This window comes from Solenopsis invicta, chromosome 8, assembly GCF_016802725.1.
Source record: "Solenopsis invicta isolate M01_SB chromosome 8, UNIL_Sinv_3.0, whole genome shotgun sequence".
In the NCBI taxonomy this organism is placed as follows: Eukaryota; Metazoa; Arthropoda; class Insecta; order Hymenoptera; family Formicidae; genus Solenopsis; species Solenopsis invicta.
The window spans coordinates 5501915-5522942 of record NC_052671.1 but is presented as its reverse complement, the minus strand read 5'-3'; the positions used below and the strand labels follow the sequence as shown (position 1 = coordinate 5522942).

The 21028-nt window shown below is 41.8% G+C and overlaps 1 protein-coding gene across 2 annotated transcripts in view; it reads right to left on the bottom strand.

Annotated features, from left to right (window-relative positions):
• The window catches only part of LOC105196654 (netrin receptor UNC5C), a 295574-nt gene that overhangs the window by 209134 nt on the left and 65412 nt on the right, over positions 1-21028 (bottom strand). The gene's annotated exons all lie outside the window — the stretch shown is intronic.

Here is a 21028-nt window from a genome sequence, read left to right as displayed (position 1 = left end):
TAGAACATTTTACTATGTCTGGAACATAATTCCTATCTAAAGAAACCTTCGCAAAACACGAAATCTCTTTATACCTTCAAACGACAAGATCATACATGTAAAACTAGGCCACGGAGGATATTCCAAAAAGTTGCTGTTATATCTGTGTCGAGCTTCTTGCAGCGATAAGAAAGGTTCAGAGAAGCGAACCAATTAGTGTTTTGCTCGACTAATGAATCGTCGTCTGGACCACTCCTGCTCCTGCAGGTTGGGTTAGAGAACTGACGGTATGCCTAGCTAGCTTAAAGAATGAGAGAGAGAGAGAGAGAGAGAGAGAGAGCTAAGTTTGCGAGCGAGCGAGTCCACGAAACAAGTCCACGAAGCACAAAGGCCGAGCAACCTCGCCAAAGAAGTGGGTTATTAATTATCAGTACTACCTCTGTCCCCTCAGAGTCCCGTCCTACTCCTTTACAACCGCCAACAACCATCCTACCTATCTTCTACCATGCCCGCAGCTTCTCGGCTCGGCTGAGAGTTCCACAAAGGATAGAAGCGTAGGTACAATGCACATAGTTAACATTTGCATATCGTCATTAGTTATTCACAGCTTATAAAAAAAATGCTGTAATCCTTAAAAATTCGCGATAATAACTGTGGCAGTTTTAGCATTTGCAAGTAGGCGCGTCAATTGGAATCGAAAGTCAATCAGTCTAGAAGTGTGGTCAAATATTTTTCATTTCACAAAATCAACATTGAACAGCAATCTGCGCGAACATGTAGGCAAGCTATGATATTAAAAAATTATGAAAATGCATTAGACGATGACGAAAGCTGAACGTATCTCGTCCGTTTCGCGATCGTAAAAGAAAAAAATATGAAATTGATTTCATAATGCGTTGCATTTCCACACGGTGTATATTCACGCGCCATACGTCCCTTCCATTCTTCGAGAGTACACTTTATCACCGGATTGCGCAATTTCGCCGTTCCGTCGGAGATTAAACGTAAATGTATACGTATATGTGTAGATTCGTCCATGCGGAAAGTCGCAGCACGGAAGCATTCTATGATGGAAATCGCGATTGCTCAGAGAAAATGGATACTCGGCAATGCACTTCTTATTATAAAAATTTGTAGGATACGGACTGTACCCCTCGAGGCAGTAGAGATTAAAACCGCAGAAGAAAGAGAGAAAGAGACGTAGAGAAGGAAGGAAAAAGAGCGAGGATAGAAGCGAGCGAGCGAGCGAGCGAGCGAGCGAGTCGTATAGAGGCTCAGAGGGACCTTGAACCTTGGAAGGCTCCAATCGCCGTTGCGCGAGTTCGTTTGCCTAGCAAGACGAGATTTATACCTCAATTGCTACGAGCCTCAATCAAGAGTTCGCATACAAATACTAAACGTCACCAATACTCCGAAGCGATTAAGTCTGCACTGAGGTTCGAACGGTCTCACGTGCAATAAAGCGTTATTAATCGAATCAATCTCTAACACCCATCGTAAACTCTCAATTATTATTATTGATCATTATTTATAATTTCCATAAATTAAGGTAAAAGTAGTTGTGCGAGTTCGTTCGCGACTGGAACGAGAGTTCAAACAACTCTCGCCTTAAGATCGCTCTTTCGTATAATTACTCTTCGCAATAAGATCAAATAAAATGCGCGACATTGATGCATTAAGTAGAGTTCAAGCTGTACATTTCATAATAACTGTAACTCGATATCCATGTAACTGACAAACTTGCTTATAAGAAAATTAGCTTGGCGTCGGCGGCAAGCAAACCCGACGTCTCGTCGATTCGAAAGGGTCTGTCTATAGCGGTTACTTCCACCGCGAGCTACCATAATCGAGCGTGTTCACTGATAAAATTTACGAGCGCCCGCATTGTCCTGTCTCAAAACGATCGATGCGATGACGTACGACAGGTACGATGACACGCGGATTACGACCAGCGTGTGTTGGACACGAAGTATCGCTCGATATGAACACACATCGGCTGGCTGTCTGTCAAGCAAGGAAACTCACTGCGCGTCTCATAAGAAATATCACGCGTCGACGTGCGTTACGGCCATCCTCGCCTAACGCTCTTCGACACTCTTCCATTCGAGTGACATGTGATCTGGAGTGATACGCAAAATCATTATCATACGCGGAAATCACCTCGATCGAGCGCGCGTCGCGTCGCGTCGCGTCGCCGTCGGTTCAAAAGTCATGGAATTCGACCTCAGCCGATTGATTAAATGCGATTAAATACTATCGGGATATTATATCGGCACAGATTCCAATTCGCTTATTTGATCACCGCTGCAGCTATCGCGCACGCTCCGTTCTTGCACGACGATTCTCGAGTGCAGCGGCATAAATATCTCAGCTCGAAAATCGACAAAATTGAATTCTTTACCATGAATTAGCACGTAGTTGTCGGAGAGTTACTACATCCGCGAAGTCGTATATAAACCATGGCGATAAGTCAGTCGGCAAGACGGCGGAAAGACAGCATTATACATTCTAAACTCTGACACTTTCGCCCATCGATCTAACTAATGGCGGCCTCTTAGCCGATCATAAGACGCTCGTTACCGCCTTTGGGCACTAAAAGTCAACTCTGCCGCTATTTACGATCGGTGGAGCAACGATAAAGGCATCGTCCGAAAAATCTTTCGAAAAGTTCTCGTGTCCAAGTCAATGAATGAAAATTCTCATTTCTACATCTCTCAAGCATTAAAATCCTGCAGACATTGTCGTCGTCGTCGACACGTCGCAGAGTCCGCTTAAAATCAGATACTGCGACGCTTTCTATCGCTTTTGTTACGGACGATTCAGCTCTATGAACAATGACGTTTCATCGTGCTCCCCGATAGAAAGTTCCCCCAGCGAAGAAACGAATCGAAGCGCGCGGAGTTCGTGAAACCGTTTTAATTGAAGAAATCCCAGATCTCGCGACTAAAGTCCGAGTGTCGCACGCCCACCCGTGAAGAAACGAGGATCAGAAACGATTAATATCGCATTTGCTGACCAATCACAGATGTCCGTTCTCGCCTTTGGGCGCTGGAGGCGAACAGCTCGAATGATATTTACGATCGGCGAAGCCCGAGGCTCGGTCGTAGACACCGCGGACCGACTTTCTTAGTCACAATGTAATAATGCGCCTTGCGCTCGACGCGCGCACGTTTACGAGGCGTCGTCGAGCGCATTTTACCTCGTAAACGTAGGCGGCAGCACCTGGGGGTAACCTACGGACACGAATTTACGTCCTTTGTCCGGCACTCGACACTTTTCTACGTCTTCGTACCGAGAAGTGGTTTATTGCTTTGCGAGAACGATCTCGCGAAATAATTTCTACATGCGCAATTGAAAGACAGGGAGAGATGATGACTTCAACGATCCAAGAATCTAAGGAAAAGAACAGAGTCATCGCATGACCATCTGTTTGGTCAGACTACTCGACAACTACTAATCAAAATTACATCTATCGTGTCAGAATGGTCTATGGAACATGTATAATCTTAGTACGCGTGCTATCTTGAAATACTCTCTCTCTCTCTGTCTGTCTCTCTCTCTCTCTCTCTTAAAATGATTCATATTCAAAGATCAAACCGCTCCTCGGAGAGAAGCCCTTAAAGTGGCACTTAAACATCCTATTACCTAGCCAATGCAAAGGGAATGCAAATTGCATCTCTGCACCGTCGATGCACAGCATCGCCGACTATAATTTCAAGGTCCCCCGGTTAATTTCAGAAATGCAACCAAGTTATTCAGCGTACAAACCACGCAACGATCGAAACAATAAAAGGAAAGGCGGAATCGTGAAACGGTAAAGGGACAGGGAGAGTGATGCGATATAGGATGAAGAAGGGTTACCGCGCGCGCACCGTGACTGCCGGGCCCGGAGGGTACTCATTCTCTTAATCTGATCGCTTAGCCCGGTTATTATGCTATTACGCCGTATGACTTGACGGGTTCGAAGGCAATTATCGGCAGTTAGATTTCCAGGCCCCGCGTCGTGGACAATGGTCGGTGAAAGGCGAAGGATTCGATCGATATCTAGCACGGTCAATGCGAGCCACTGCCGTTGTTGCTGCTGCTGCTGCTGCTTTCCGGCGCGGCCGTTGCCGCTGCCGATAGCTGCCGCCGTGGCAATTGCTGATGCTGCCGATCCGTGATTGCCATAGGCTGTCCGCTCCGTGTGCGGCCGTCGCGATTACTAGCCCTGAAGGAGCAGCGTTGATCGGAAGATCGAGATGAAATGATCGGCAGAAATCTCTTGTCGAACGCTCAAGTCTTAAATCGGTAGGATAAACAACTAACTCGTAACTTGAGGCGAGAGAAATAATTTGACGCATAACGTGTAACCATAATTATAGGACGCTATTGAATAAATTGCCGCAACAGATTTTCATTAAAGTGATATTCATTTCAAAGTATGCCTATACGTGACGTATAAAAAGAGAATATAAAGAGACTTACTCTCTTAAATTTTTTTTTTTCCTATACATGTGCATATAATAAAACACATCGAAGAAACTATCGCGGTCGTTGGGGGACAGTGGTTTCGCTAATCGCCCTCATTTCACGCTTCCTTGGCGAACCGCGAAACGACTCAATCGCCCCATCGCACATTGGTGTATCGCGATAACGCTACCAATGAGCAAAGATTCACGACGTTAGACACGTGCGTGGAACAGCGCGGGCGGTGTACGCACGTGGCATTAAATAAATCCCGCGCACTCGTAGCCTCAAGTCCCACTCGCTAAGTCTAATATATAATAAATGACGTCACTCTTCTCGTTGGCGATCCGTCGCGGAGGTCGATGGTCGCCGATCGTTAACGATTGCCCCGCAGGAATAATTAAATGCCTCCTCCTTTCACGGTGGATAGAGACAATGGGCGCCGTGCTAAGATACGGTTACGTCGGCGGCGAGATTATATAGCGGGTAGCGTGAGTTCCCGCTCTCTTCCCTCCCGTTATCATCGTGTCGATATCGGCGGGCACACGCTCGTGATTCGAGATGCCCCCCGCGGACCGGTTGCATCGGCACGATCGAGTTAATCCGCGGCGGATGTGCGCGGTATCGGGCTATACACGTGTAGATTGGACACGGGCGCGTCGCTCTCTCTCTCTCTCTCTGTCTCTCTCTCTCGGCAATCGAACAATCGCGCGCATCCGAATACTCTCCCGGGACCGTCGACCGGCAGGAAGAGTCGTTTGTTTTCAGCCATCGAGCCCTTTTTGTGTTTCTCGCTCGAGTTGCGGATCGCAATCAAATCCCTGTAGAGGACTTTGTCGTTTGACGCCCGTTGACGACCGGCATCTATGTATTTTTACGCGACTCGCGGACAATCACAGGAGATGACGGTTCCATTGGCACTACTACAACCGACTTCTTTGTTTAACTTTTGAACAAGAAAATCTATCAACCGATAATAATAAAGAATTAAAAAGGAACATTATATCTCATAATTACTCGATACTTTCATCTATTAATACATTTTGTTACGTACGTCACATAAAAAGTATCATTAATAACTCATTTGTACAATTTATTATATACTAAGATCAATTAATTAATCATTTTACAACATGCCTCTCCATTATAGCAAAGAAATTATTTTTCAGATTGCTAAAAATTTTTAATAATTTGTTTTGACGAGCTGATTAAATGTATAAAAGTAAAGTTTTGAGAAATATTTATACAAAATATTTAGAGTAAAAAAATTTTTTTTTTTGTTAACAAATACTCATATAAATATTTAACTGATTTTCAATGTTTTTTCAAAATCATTAGTTTGCAGTTTAATCTCAACTCTTGAAAGTCCGATCATGGCAAATTTTTGCTAAAAATCTTCAAGGCGCTTATCATTATTCAGTAAATCTTTATAAAATAAAATAAATAAAACTTAACAAAATAGTAACTATTGTTGTGCTTGTACATTCATGTCATTCAGTGTTTGAACAACCTTTTCTGGCGTGAAATAATTGAAAAGAGATGAGAGTTTCTTCTGACAAACGTTCGTCATGGAGATTTAGAGACAAACCATCGATCCAGACGCGTTCTGTTTTATGACCGCCTGTTTGCGTTCTTTGTATTCCTTCTAGTAATTAAAGTGTTCCTTTCTGTTCTAAAAAGAATACTCTTTCATTTCTCGCTCGGGAATACGTGTGTGAGTGTGTCACGAAAATCCGAAAGTTGCTCCGTAACTACAGGAGTAACTATTAACAAAAACCTCAATTTTCAGTTTCAATTTGTTAATTTATATTCAATTTTATAAAAATTGTATTGTATATTGTATATTTATGTAAGTATTTATCAATAAAAAATGCATTTTTTAGTTCTTTATTTGTTGTATAAATATCTCTCAAAATTTTACTTTCCTACATTTATTTAATTCATCACAAAAAATTGTCAGAGTCAAATACAGTTTCTTTGAACAATCTAAATTCCTCTAATCTCTTTAATAAAAATACAAAGATTTTAAAAAAAGCAATCATTATCACATAATCTTTATTCTACAATAACCAGTAAGAGCGTTGAGTGCTCTTAAAGGTCATACTAAATCAAACACAACCGTGTTTTATGATCCCCTAGTAATTAAGGCAAGGATATTAAACGCGTAAGATTCTTAAGTTCGCAATGCGACGGCGATATCTGGGACGACAGCAAAAGGGACTCGCTCTCGAGTTTCGACTGGCGCAGAATGAAAGCAAATTGCATTTCAACCTCATTGTTCTCTACCGATTCACAATGCCGACCGGAAGTCGGTCAGTAATGGGGTCCGTAGAAGAGAGCAGCGCACTTGTCGCAATAAAACTTCTCTCCGGACACTCCCCCCGACCCCCCACTATTTCGCTATGTATTCCGAATCATCTTAACTACCAGACAGGACATTCACACCAAATGACACAGATAGAGACATAGATAGATAAAGAGAGAGAGAGAGAGAGAGAAAGAGAGAGAGAGAACTTCTCTTCATCCACTTCGTTCCTCTATAGCTGTTTCACCTCCTTCCTTTTATTCTACGAACATAATTTCTCATCTCGGTAATATGCAAACGAGCACCAATGCTCTTTGCTTTCTGGTTTTTATCGAAAGCCAATGAAAAATAATTTTTAAAATTTGTCAAAATTTCATTTAGAAATATTAAGATATATTTGATGCGCTTACATACAATATTTTCCAATTTTTAAATAAATGCATATTCTTTTCCAAATACGAGCCATTCTTATACTTTTAAATTGATTTGCTAAACTGGTTTTTCTTTTCGAGACAAATAAAGACGTTCTCTTAGCAGAGTAACATTTCAACTGCCACAAAGTGGACCGCTCATCGGAAACCCTGACCTTTATCTGCGGATCCCGAAGCGTCGTCATTCTCGCAATGGTACGTACGGTAACGATTATCCTGATCGCGGGATTAAGGACCGCGGCTTGTCGTGCCGAGGTTGAGCTACGGCATGATCCTACGGCTTAAGGCCGTTTGTCTGTCGGCGCGGCGGCTGAATTTAATCGTCTGAAACGTACCGCGCTCTCGGGAGCAGTGAGCGCCACTGGAATCCTTCCTGTCAGATGACGAGACGTTAAACGGTATCCCTGGAGGTATTATACCAGTCCCTGGTACGGAACGCGCGAAGGAAGGAGACGAACGCGCGGAAGACCGAAGACGAAGAGTAACATCTCGCCGTACGTCTCTCCACCGCCGCTACGAATGTCCCGTGAGTTCAAAACAAACGTCTCCGGGAAGGATGTCATCAGACAAGACGTGATAAACGTCGTGGCGCGTCTGGAAATATGAGAGTGCCATGCGAAACCCGTAAAGTCAGCGAGTAATTTTGATCGCGATGTGACGCGCAGCGCCGCCCGCTAAAACGTATCGCATCCTGTTACGTCCGCTCGTCATGGCGATCGTATCTCGAGATATGCGTACCTCCTTCTTACCCTCTTTCTTTTTTTACTCCAAATTCGTTCGCTATACACCGTAAACGCGTACGTGACGATGTGTCGCGCGGGGCAGATTCCCGTCGTGTTACTATGAGGATTAACAGATTTCCAAAGGAAGCTATGAAACAAAAGCGTAATACCATAATACGGAGCTATAAAATATACGTTTAGCTGCGTCTACACCTCCGCGCGTTTCCCAGCGTTGGCAACGATCGACACAGCCGCGTAAGAGGACGATCGTGGCTTATGAGAATCCCCTTTTGGAAACAACTTGGAAAGCGCGATGCTCCTACACTCGCGAGGAGGTTGACTCGAGCGACGATCCACGTGGCTTCCTGGAGAGATCAACGGATCGTCGGAAAGGATTCGTCTGCAACGTATCACCTGGGTGAATGGCGACGAGGTGCCTGGCTCTTCACCGCGGGTCGTGTGCGTCGGCACATAAACGACACGCGGGGAGAAGGTCGCGAGGATATGCGCGCGACGGCACCTACGCGGCTTAATCTCGCACACGTACGTACGCCGTAGGACGGGCCGGGCCGGGCTGGGCTGGGCTGGGCTTTATTTGAGGAACGTGCCGCGAGAACATCCCGAGAAGCTTTTCGGGTAAAAATAGCGGAAATTGCATCTCGACGGGGGTGGTGGATGAAGCCCAGTCGCCAGTCTGTACGTGACAGTCGCGCCGCGCTACCTCGCACGCGGGGGACAGACTGACACCTTGTGTCTGTATACTGTCGTATATTTGGATGCGATGTTGACTCTTTACAGCTGTTACCTACGTACGCGGACGACGCGGGACGACGGTATTTTACCACTCTATCCGAACCGAGATAAAACTGGACCGACCTCTTTTTGCACCGCCCGCGTGACAAAACGACTACTGGCGGAGCGAAATGCACGCGTTCCGCTGAAATCTTCATTTAATACGTAAGATGCGAAATAATTGCGTTAGAGACAAAAGAATCTCTTCCGGATAATCTTTCTTCTACGAGAATTAATTAAACGGCATCTTGGACGCTCTCCTTCCAAGATAATCTTCGATTCATTGGAAACCGGTGCATCTCTCTTGCTGATAAGATTAAGTAGAAGAAATTCAAAAGTTTTCGTCCGTGAATCTGCGACTCGCGATTTAGTTATCTCACAAGACGATTCGTCGCTAAGGACCAAGCGTGACTCCGCGAGGCGCTCCGAAAGTTTCGAACAAACTCGACAGTGACAACGAGTGCCATCGGAGATTCGTCTTTTCAACGCGCTCGAGTTTTCCACTGAATAAATTCAACGTTATCATCGTCAGCGAAACTGCCGGAGGGGAGTGCGCGCGCTCTCGCTGATTGCTCGCTCGCGCAGGCAGGAATTCAGATTTCTTAATCCATAATGCATGAACCGTTTAAGGAGCGCTTAGCCGAGGACGTAAACTAATGTAGCGGATTGCCGAGCATTGGGATGAAAATATCGCCCGGTATTCGCGGAGCTTGTTTCTCTTCGCGCGCTACGGGGCTCCGTATGGCAATCCCCCAGCTCGCTTGGCGCAAGCCTGATCCAAGACTCGCCAAGACCGAAAAAAAAGAAATAACGGAGGTGGGTGAGGGGAGCGCACATTGTTGGCCGTGAGATTGCAGCGTCATGGGTCTTGAAACCGCTCGTAAAATTGCGAATGACCAGAGAGCGAGAGTGCCCACGAGGGGCGAGGAAGAGGGAGAGAAAAGCCCCGACGTATCTATTGGATAGGCAAGATCGATGCTAGTCCAGACGGGACATTCCGTTCGTGTACCTGGGGTAGGTGTACGTGAATTCTCCTTCCAGTTCGCGCGTGTGCACATGCGTGCGTGCGTGCGTGCGTGCGTGCGTGCGCGTACGTGAGTAAATGCCTCCCACGCGTACGGATAATGGTACATCCGCGTATCTTGCCGCGAGTACAAGTCGATACCTACGTCGGTACTCGAGCGAACGTAATCGCGTTGTGTAAACGATTTTCTGCTCGATGTGTTCGCCGGCATTGCCGGACACGCGTTTCGTGTGGTTACTAGACGCGTGCGAGACTCGTCTTTATCGGGTTTCAAAAGAAACACGGTGTCGATCGTAAAGGATATTGAGTGCTCGGTGCTTTTTAAGGGATAGCTTTATCGTCATTTAACCTCTGACTTCTGCTGCGCTTTACTGTAAACGGGAATTAATCTAATGAAAATACAAGTAACACCCTCTTGAACTCAATCTAGGACAATGAAATAATATTTGAAAGAAACGTGTCTCTTTTTCTTAATCCAAAGTACGCTTTTATTTTTATTCTTAAAATAAGTGATTATATTTCATGAGAGAAACTTTCTAAAATTGATCGATTTGAAAACATAATTTCTCGATGTAAATAGTTAAGAGAAATCAATGTAAAATAGCTATTATTATAATAAAATACATGCACACTTTATTACAATCATTTTTATGTTAACCTAAAGCCTCAACAAAGAACGATCAACATCTGATAAAACATGACTGGTAAATCGTTCGCAATTTTCTGCACGCGCACAATATCTTTTCCGCAATATCTTTAAATTTCCGTATATCTCGCGCGCGAATGTAAATGGACGGATTCTCATTAAAAGAATGTAGACGTACCCACCCTGTCGAATACGGACTGCGCCGAATAACGGGACCATCTTCGAAACAGACGTGTAATTTTCGTATCTAAACCGTCCCAGCTTCGTGTTCAATGTGCTAAGTGGTCTTGTCCGGCATGTTTCTCGCGTGGTTGCCAGAGACCGCCGACAATCGTCTTTATTAGCGTTTCAAGGTGAAAGACACCGAACAGCAAAATTTTCTTAAAAGAGGGAACGCGTCGATATTCTAATTACACAATACGAATCGCGTGAGAAGCCGCCGTTAAACGCTCGCGCGCGGAATCTCTTTCGTGGCCAACTATCGTAAACACGAATACGTTCATCATTTTCACGCGCGTGTGCGTAATTACGTTCGTGTAGACAGCCGCGCCAGTTTTGCCCTGTTTTCTTCGGTATATTGCTATCAGACAGACGGATCATAATGATTCAGATAGCTTAATACTAGATATTATTTACAACATGCGTTGAGAATGTCAACAATCATAATATTTGAGATTACTCTAATCAAATAATTATAATAGTAGTAAAATATACATATACTACTATTACGTTGCAATAAAGATTGCAATAAATTTTCTCTTATCCTAGAATATATTACCGTATAAATTATATTTTTAGTGAGAGATATTTCATAAAAATATTTGAAAGATATTTAGGTAAAGATAATCTCATATATTAAAAAGTGTTGCAGTTATTCGAATACTTTTAATATAAAACATTCAAATTCCACTAAAATAAGAGACAAATTTTTCAACATGAGTGCAGTTATTTTTTTTTCGAATCATACGTTTTATTATATTTTGCAGTAAAAATCACGATATCAATGTAGCAATTTTTTAAACATAAAAGTATTGCCTGTAGCGTTAGTGTGGTACGTTGTAAATTTTTGTATATTTTATAATGTACCTTAAAATATTTATATAAATGTTTACAACGTACATTGTAACACTTTACTGACGTGAAGAATATAATTAATTGTCATGACAGTAAATATAATCTGTATATCCCAGATTTACAGCAAAAAGTCGCAAACAGAAATATATTCTTTTATGTAATTTATACTACAATCTTTTTCCGTACAAAGTTGCATTTACTTTGTTTACATTAATTACTTTTCCTATAAAATTTCGATTGCTTGCTGTGTGAAGGCGGAATGAGAAAAAAGTTCAGGATAGGGTAAGGAAATAAAAATTACTTCAAGCAGTAAAATTATTTTCTTAACAAATACAGATTATTAACATACGAATAAATACAATATAACAATTATAATACGTGTTAAAAATACAAAATCCATTAGCTTATTATATTCTTAACATTTGTTCGTATCACAAATTTGGTCTCATTTATTTTGGCGAATTTGGATTTTTTCCGCGTATTAAGATAAGTCAAAGAAAGCGGAAATAAAATAATGCACTCAAATTGATAATAAGCTCTCTTTACTGGTACGTTTTATACAACGAATTGCGATAAACAAAAGCGGGGCAGCGTGCGTTCCGAAGAGGGAAAGCCTAGCGTTTCCCTTACCCCGCCTGCCGCATCCTCGCCCCAGCTACTAATTGTCATTAATAAAATTGTTAACGATCGAATAAGTTGCTAAAAATTTACATCACTTACTTGAATGAAGAATAGAGAGTACGACCATCAAAAATATAATAATGGAAAAGCGATTTTGCTATTGTATTGTTCTTGTATCTTAATTGATATCTGATCTTGAACTATCACTAATGAACATTTGAACGAAAAGTGACGCAGTTATTATCGCAGTGTTCATATATGTGATTAATTTTTAAAATTCTAATCATCGATATATTATTAAATTAAAGATTGGATTGTGAAATACGATATCCATTATGAACGTCTTTTTTAACAAGATTAGCTACAAAAATTATTTCAGGCAGTAAAATTATTTTCTTAACAAAAATAGATTTTTAACAGACAAATAAATAAAATGTAACAATTAAAATACGTGTTAAAAATACAAAATTCCATTTGCTTATTATATACTCAACATTTGATAAAAAATGTTATTACATAAAATAATATACTAAGTATAATATTAATAATTCAGTATAAGTATAACATATAACTAATAAAATCTATATTAATTATTTTGAATAAACCTTTCTTACAATTATATAATTTATATAATTTTAAGAAAATTATCGGAGCATATTTGGCTGAATCGGGCGTGAGAGTGAAGGTACAAATCTGAAAATTAGCCGTCTGATCGGGTTTATCTCCGGATATACGAGCGTAAAGTACAACGAGAACGATGTCTGTAAGGACCGTTTCGGTCCCTCGTACGGAAGATCCACGAGCTTTGCGCCGTTTTTCGCCTCATCGGAGAGGAAAAAAGTCGTATGGACGGCTGTCCCGAGCGCGTTCCACACGGAGTAATTTCGCTAATGGTCTTGAATTGCGACGGCGCGGCGCGGCGCGGCGCGTCGCGTCGGCCCGCTCCCTGCTCATTCGACCCCGGTCGGGTCCACCGCCGGACTCCAGCAGCGGTAGAGGTAATTCGCCGCTGGAAATTCGGAAATTAAATTGGTACCTACGAGGAGGCTCCTTTTAATGCGCGTAATTACGTGATTACGTCGTGGAGGGGTTCGAAACGGTTTGAACTCGGCGGCTCGCATTAAAGTATATCGCCGCGGTGTCGAGCAGGATGAAGGAGGAGAGACAGAGAGAGAGAGAGAGAGAGAGAGAGAGAGAGAGAGAGAGACACCACCAAGGGAAAAGGGACGGACACGAAGAGAAAGAGGGCTCATAAATTTGTGTGCGTGAGTTATAACGAGAGGAAACACGGCTTATGTGTTATGAAAACAGGACGTGAACGCCGGTCACGCCAATCGTGGACAATTTTTAAATATGATGCGAATGCATGCCTGGCATAAAATGCACTTTTTGCTATATCTTTCACGAGGAAGAGATTAACTCAATAAAAATTGCGCAATTCTTGAAAATATACTATATGTACTTTTATGTATCAATCCGTGCCCTACTGAGGAAATACTGTGCAAAATTAATTACTTAACAAAACGAAATTATAGCCTCTCTAAAAAGCAAAATTAACTGCGTGTGTAATTCTGTATGTACACGTAACTATTTCGGTAATTTAAATTATTTTAAACTGTTTCAGTAAACATGAGTAGAAGTTGGGAGATGTAATTTCATGTATAAACGTAAAAATTTGTCTTTATTTAACCACCGTCAAAATAAATTAAATAATGTATTTATGAGACAAAATTACTGGGTATTAATTCTCAGATCTTTTCTCAGAACCTATTAAAGGTTCTAAAACTGTTCAGGAAAGAACCAAGACTCTGAATTGTACTTCTGAAAATAGAAATGTTATAATTTCACAAATATATTTAGTTAAGCCATGTCTAAAATGACGGACGATTTTAAACGATTAATGCATCCTTCTTTAGCCGAAATGTGATTAATGGATACAGCCAGGTAGAAAGCTGAGTCATTTTAACGTCAAAATGTCGTCAAAGATGTCATTATGACGACGTCAGCTTGCTACCTGGGATGAAGAGAGCTGTTGCCTATCAACTAGAAAATACGTCGTAAAATGTATAACCTCTTGAACGTCGCGTCTGCAGATACGTCTGCGAATAATGTCAGGGGCACGTGCGCATCGCAGATTTTCAAGTGGCACGCATACGTTCCGCGAAGAAGAGAGAACGTCCTCACGTCGCCACAATACTGACATTCATTTGTTTTTAGCACATCATCCGCGCTGAAATCGGAGCGATAAATTGCAGCGTGCGTCTGGACGGCGGCGGCTGAGGAACAGCGCGATTAATTGCCCTGTCTGTGCGGCACTTAACGAGCAACGGCAATGAGTAACTCTCGCATAATATTAGCCATTAATTGCAACATTTGTTTTGTTAATCGGCGTGCTATTCGTTTAACGATACGAGCGATACGTTACACCGCACCGCGTACGATTAGCGTCACGGTATGCAATGGCACGCAATCAATTATATCCTTGATTAAGCCAAACACACAGACGGATATTCTTTTAATTAGTCGACAACATTTATGCTTTCACGGTGCAAAATTACCGTGTTACGCCACCGGTACACACCTTACGATGTAGCTTTCAAAGGAAAGTCATGCTTGAAGAACCTTTATGGCGCCTGAACCTGACTCATTACCTCGGCTCGCTAATTTCGATTCAAGAAGAAAAAAGAGAAATGGATCTAACATCGTAATCTTGTACTTTGACAAGACTTGTCGCTTTTACTAAATAAATTTCAAAAAAAGCAATTTTGTAGCTATTTCGGCTGGATACACTGCGCTCTGGTGCACATTAAGGCCGTCGTACACAAATCGACGTAAAGATGTGCGTTACAATATAAATATGCAAACGGGTTAAATCGCGAAATATACTTTATTGTGCTGTTTGGTAAAATATGTATTTTATCGTTCGATATATTTGCATTTTATTTTTATACTTAAATCAGTGTACAACGACTTTGCGTCTAGTGCACACCTTCAAAAATGTTATGAAATTCAATGTATATTTTTAATGTACATTAAATTTAATGTATCAATAAATGAAAATCATGTGTGTAAAATTAGTGCACTTTTAGTGCGCTTTTGACAACATTAAATTTAGGTTAAATGTTTTTTAATGTACCTGCTTGAAATCTGCTTCTGTTACTTTACATTAAATTCTGCTGTCGACTTTTAACAGTGCAGTCCAGCTAAAATCGCTTAGTTGTGTTTCTACACACACACACACACACACACACACACACACATGCATAAGCCATTTAGAGGAAACGACAAAATAAACTTCTAATTTAAAAAGAATAAAAATAACTGAAGTGTGAATACTGAGCGTGTAATAGCGAAGAACGCTATTGTCATTTACGACGGGAATATATGAATGCCAAAGTGAGTGCAGAAGATGCCGGGCGATATTATCTCACAGCGTCCATAATGATAAATCCCAACGATGTATTTTGACTTCTGGTGCCGCCCATCATAAGCCGGAAAATATAATGCTGCGTGATTTACATTTCGGGTAAACTGGCCAAGTTATCTCTTCCCTCCCTCTCTCTCTCTCTCTTTTTTTCCGCCTTTTTTTCCCTTTCTGTCTCGGTGAGCAGTCTATTACTGTCAATGAAACGCAAACACTAGCGCGAAATACGTCCCGGCCGCGTAGCGAGGCAGAAAATCCAGAGACGGGTAACTCGCAATAAGAAATGCCATAAACTTTCATTTCCTTCCACGGATGTCACGTTGCGTCATTGTGTTATGTCGTCGTGTCGCTGCGACTTTTCGCATCCTTGTTCGAAAACCTCCCCAACGAAGAGACAAATTTCAAGGAGCGAGTAGCCCATGCAGTGCGCCTTCGCGTCCGATTAATTATCGTCTCTCAAGGATGGAATTGCTGCGACAAACGAGTAACGCGTGCAAACTTTTTGAATTACTATTTATAGCGAAAGTGCGCCATCGACTTTTTGCCATAGTGAGAGACCGACGAGAGTCTAAAGGGATAGTATATCTTCGCGCGCACTGAAACGGATACTTAGTTGTCACCGGCAGAAATAGTTTCACGTACGGAGGCTTTTATGACGCTCGCGACGAGAAGGAGGGTGAGGGGGGAGGAGGAAAGGAAGGTGATGCAAGGCAAAAAGAGAATTATTCACGTCTTGTTTTTCATACGGCGAGTTAGATGAACCATGAACCGCGTCCGCGCCACGTCACGCCGCGTCTCGGCCCGACCCATTCGTCGATACTCGATCCTTATCTTCGAGATATTATCAACGACGGGGCCTGTAATTTAATCTAATTAATCATGCCGCGGACCGCGGTATTGTTCACGTTCCGCGGTATTAAATTTGCGCGAGCGTGTCGGATTAAAATTACCTTGTCGCATATTTAACTGAATCAGGTTCGAGGCGCTTAATCCCCGTATAAGACACATTGTACACGGTGTCTGATTATATTCGTTATATTGCAAGAGCCGTTTGTTGCGGCACCGTTCCGATTGCGCTGTGGCATTACAGATTCGTTCAAACTGCATTTACCCCCGGGACTTCCGGCCGATTCCTATTGTGCTACGCTATTGCCTTGCTAATAAACTTAGACATAAATTTCCCGACGCTGCTCGTAAAATATTATTAACAGCAAATTCGGTTGGACACACTAAAATAGCCGTACGTTAATCGACGAAGGATATATATTTAATATAAATATACAGATTAAATTGTGGAATCCTTAATCGATATTTTCTTATGCTATTTGGTAAAATATATATTTTACCATTTAAGGTACTTATATTTTATTTTTAAATGAGATCAGATTAGTGCACAGTGGCTTTAATATGCACCAGTGCGCACTAGTGTAGTCCAATCGAATTCTCTATAAATAGAAACAACTCCCGACGGTGCATAGCGTGCAGCATGTTTAAAGAAAATATTTCCGTGCTAAAGTAAAATGAGAATGGTTGTTGAGAAGTAAAAAGTAATAGAAAAAATTTTCGCAAGCTTACACGAGGTTCTAAAATATCATTGCTCTCGGTTACACAAATGAAGATAAATGTGAATCGCTGCGAAAGTACGAAACAATTTTCATCCATTCCCGATGCTTTGTGCCAATTGGTGCACAGAGACGCGTTTCAATACGGCCTCCTTTTTTTTGTTTTACTCATTGCACGTTCGACTGCCACGTAACAATGCGGCTCATGGTTAATAGATACGTTTATCAGCATCCGCGCACGGCGCGAGACAAACACGTACTCGTATTTCGCGAGTACGAACCTCGAACGTTCTGTTTTCCTCCCTGGCAGAGGCGAAACTCCGACGCGGTGGTTCTCTCGTCCGTGCGAAACGACGGGGTGAGAAAGGGAGCAAAACGAGCACGGCGCTTGAGTTATGACGGTCGTGGCCCGAAAATATTTTGCGAGCTTTATAATCCTCGGGAGCGTTTCGTCGGGACGAAAGATGTCTACATATAAATACGAAGCACCGGGTATATAAATATATAAATGCGAACGCGAAGGGAGAGCGAGCTACCGCGAAAAATGTCTCGATGGACGTGATACTCCCCTCTTGCCGCCCCTAAACGCCGTCTTTCAGATAGCCCGGGAGCGCATTTATATGCAGAGTGCACTTTCCGAATATGCATAAACCTCACGAAAGAGCAAAGGGCAGCCACGTAGGTACTAGGAATTCTCGCGCGCGATGTGCCCCGTTTGTAAAGTGACGGTACCGCTTAAAGGTGAGTGAAAAAATTGATATTCGATATATAAATATATTTTTAAATATATACGTATATATTTCTCTCTTGCTGCACTATTTGCCGAATAGCTCTATAGCTCGATAATTATTATCACTCTCTCCCTCTCTCGATCAATGACACTGAGTGCAAATTTTTAATTGTTCTGCGCATCATTTAACTCTCCGTGCACTGCGCGCCATCATTAAAAAAACAGCGAGCTTACTCGATAATGAAGAAGAATGCTGTGATTTAGCAGAACGCGCGTGGTCATTTCCATTTTCCGCGATATTTATTTAACGACAGTCGCGAGTTTTTAATGCAGAGTAATTGCGTTACGTCGGTTGAGCGAATATACGTACCCGGAGCATAATTGAAATTTATTTGCGTGTAATTTAATAACCAATTCTATTAGCTCGTCTCGTATGGCACTGTAATAGTTCGTTTTACTATTTAGTTTCATTCCTTATGATTTGCAAAGTTAACTTACAAAATCGCGATCATGAGAGGATATTATCTATAAATATACTTAAAATAAGTTATATTATCTAGATACTTTAACGTATTTTAAGTTGTTTCTATTTTAGAAATTCATGTGCAATTTCAGCATTTTATTTCGCACTGTGGCAATTATACTTTGCAGCGCGTGCAAAAATCTCAATAAAAATGTTGTAAATTTTATTTTATCGTTATTTTCCTTTATTTACAAAACAAACTTTCCAAATGCATACAAATCAAGCGACCAACACACGGTCTGATATTCTCTGCCTTCGGGTGCTAAAAAGACAGCTAGTTTTTATCATGTCAGTTCAAACGTCTACCCGGTAATTAACGTTCGTGTAACACCTTGTAACCAACGATTGCGATTTATAGCGACCGCGCTCCACGTATGTCTTAACCGAGTGTTACTATCGTACCTTCGGTTGATTTACTTCTCAAATTATCCAAACGGGCCGAAAGTATTACACGTCTTATCGCAACAAGATACACTTCCGATTTAAAGTTGAATACATTAAGCGAAGTGACGCTTCGAAAATTATCGTTCTTCGTCCAAGACGCGATAATGCCAAATATCCGAAAGATATCGAACGAGACGCGCGAAATGGCTGTAATTTGATTTAACACAAAGACCGTGGCACCGTCGGCAGATAGCACGATCGCTCTGCATTAGTTCGGAATCAGCCTCCGACGAAATTGGACATAATCACTACCGTCCAGGCAGTTAAATCGATCCTTTCGTGAGAATGAGCATCTTTAAAACCTTGGCGTTCTCTCATAAAATTATAGGGCTTCTCCCAGGCGGGTCCCTTAATATTCTATCGCCACGGCTGGGCTATCTCTCCCGGCCGTCGTCGTCATCATCATTATGTCATGTGCCTAAAAATTTCTCGAATCAACATATATTTGCATATTCAAAGGGAAACATCCGGACCGGCCGGGCCGTTTTAAGAGGCGCGTCTTTAATTTATTTTCTCGCCGTGCCCTACCTACGGCGCACATTTCGTGGCCCGAAACTGGAATGAAATCAGGAACATGTTCAACAATGTACGCGGGACCAGGATTTATCGCTCCACGTAGGAAAGCCGGTTCGCGAGAGTGACACTCGTTTCGTTCCTCCCTGGCAGGCGTATTCGTCTTTTCGTGAATTTATTCCGCAGTTTACCGCGAGGGTTCACTCTCTCTCTTTCTCTCTCTCTCTCTCTCTCTGACTTCCCGCGCGCTCGAGACGTGGATTTTCGTCAGTGAGCGGAACGTAGACAAAACTACTTAAGTACGATACGAAGGTGGAAAGAAGAGAAAGAAAGAAGACGAGAGTTTCGAAGATTCGAGTGCGAGAGAAGTGGCCAAATCCAGTTTCGTATCTGCGGTACGAATTCCCTGTCGGAGGCGCCTCTAAGTAGCCGTAGCTCATTTCATGCAGGGCGGTAATGGGTTTTCTCTGCACGTGAATGCTAAAAACGTCTCTCCATCGCGCGCGTTACACCCATTTACGTTTGACGATGGAACTTGTTACGCGAATCGTTTCGCCGCAATGGAAGCCAGACGACATTTTATCGATATCGCATATACGAAAATAAAGAGCGACCTTAAAACCGTTGTAAAATATATCCCTTTTCTAAAAGAGAAATATCTTCGATACTACTCTCCTCTCGTCGGCAGTTATTGAATAGAATGGTTAATTTAAAAGAGTTAATTGCAACTCTCCGTAAATCAATTACATAAAATTATACATTTGGAAACGTTGACACGTTGACACGTCTAAATACGATGTCGCTCAAGAATATATAATGCAAAAGAGTCCTTGGTGCCGTTATAAATTATAATTGTTTCTACTCCTGTACATTAGGCATATATTATGATAATTAGCCGCGGAAATGTGTGCTATGGATTATATTGGGCTTCATAAAAATTTCCTTACAAACGGTCATTGATTCTTAACGAGGTGCTGAAGTATGTCGACTTGAAACGCCGAGGTAATGACATCTTTCCGCAAGGCGCGTGTGTACATGACATGACGACGCGGATATTTAAATACCGACTATAAACTGGTCGGTCAACCGTGGCCACTTTAATACCACGCGCTAGCACGACAAATATTAACAGCGCATATTACGAAAGACTCGTAAAACAAAACGCGCGTACACGCGTACATGTATATACGTGTTCCGAACTTCGACCGGTTGGACTGGCTCTAAAGAGTCGTCAGGAGAAATGGCATTTGCATAAAAATGCCATGTGTTTCTATCTGCGAGAAAACGAATGTATATTAAAGAATAATACACGCACAGGGGTTTACACGGGGTGTCTCGGCCAATACGTTGACGGCGTATTTCAGAGATTAGAGTTAAAAATTCTAACGTGACTATTTTCAAGTTATAAACAATAAAGTTGATTATTGTTGATATCACGTAGAGCCCGTATAATAAATTCAAGCCCTTTTAACTGCATTTGTATACGTATACCGGTCTATCATCCGTTTAATATCTGTAATTCTCGCAGCTCAGATAATATTGACTTTGATTGCTCAGCTGATTTTAATAAATATCACCGTGCTTACTTTTAATGTGTCAATTTATCGATAAATATGGATGGATAAGCTATAAAAGATTAAAGTAAAATTAATGATGAAATTAATGATAAAAATTAATGATAAAATTAACAAAAACTAAAATGAAATTCTAATTAGAAAAATAAATACAATTAATAATGCATTGTAGACGATTTTATCAATATAATCTTTTCTAGCGTATCCATTTTTAA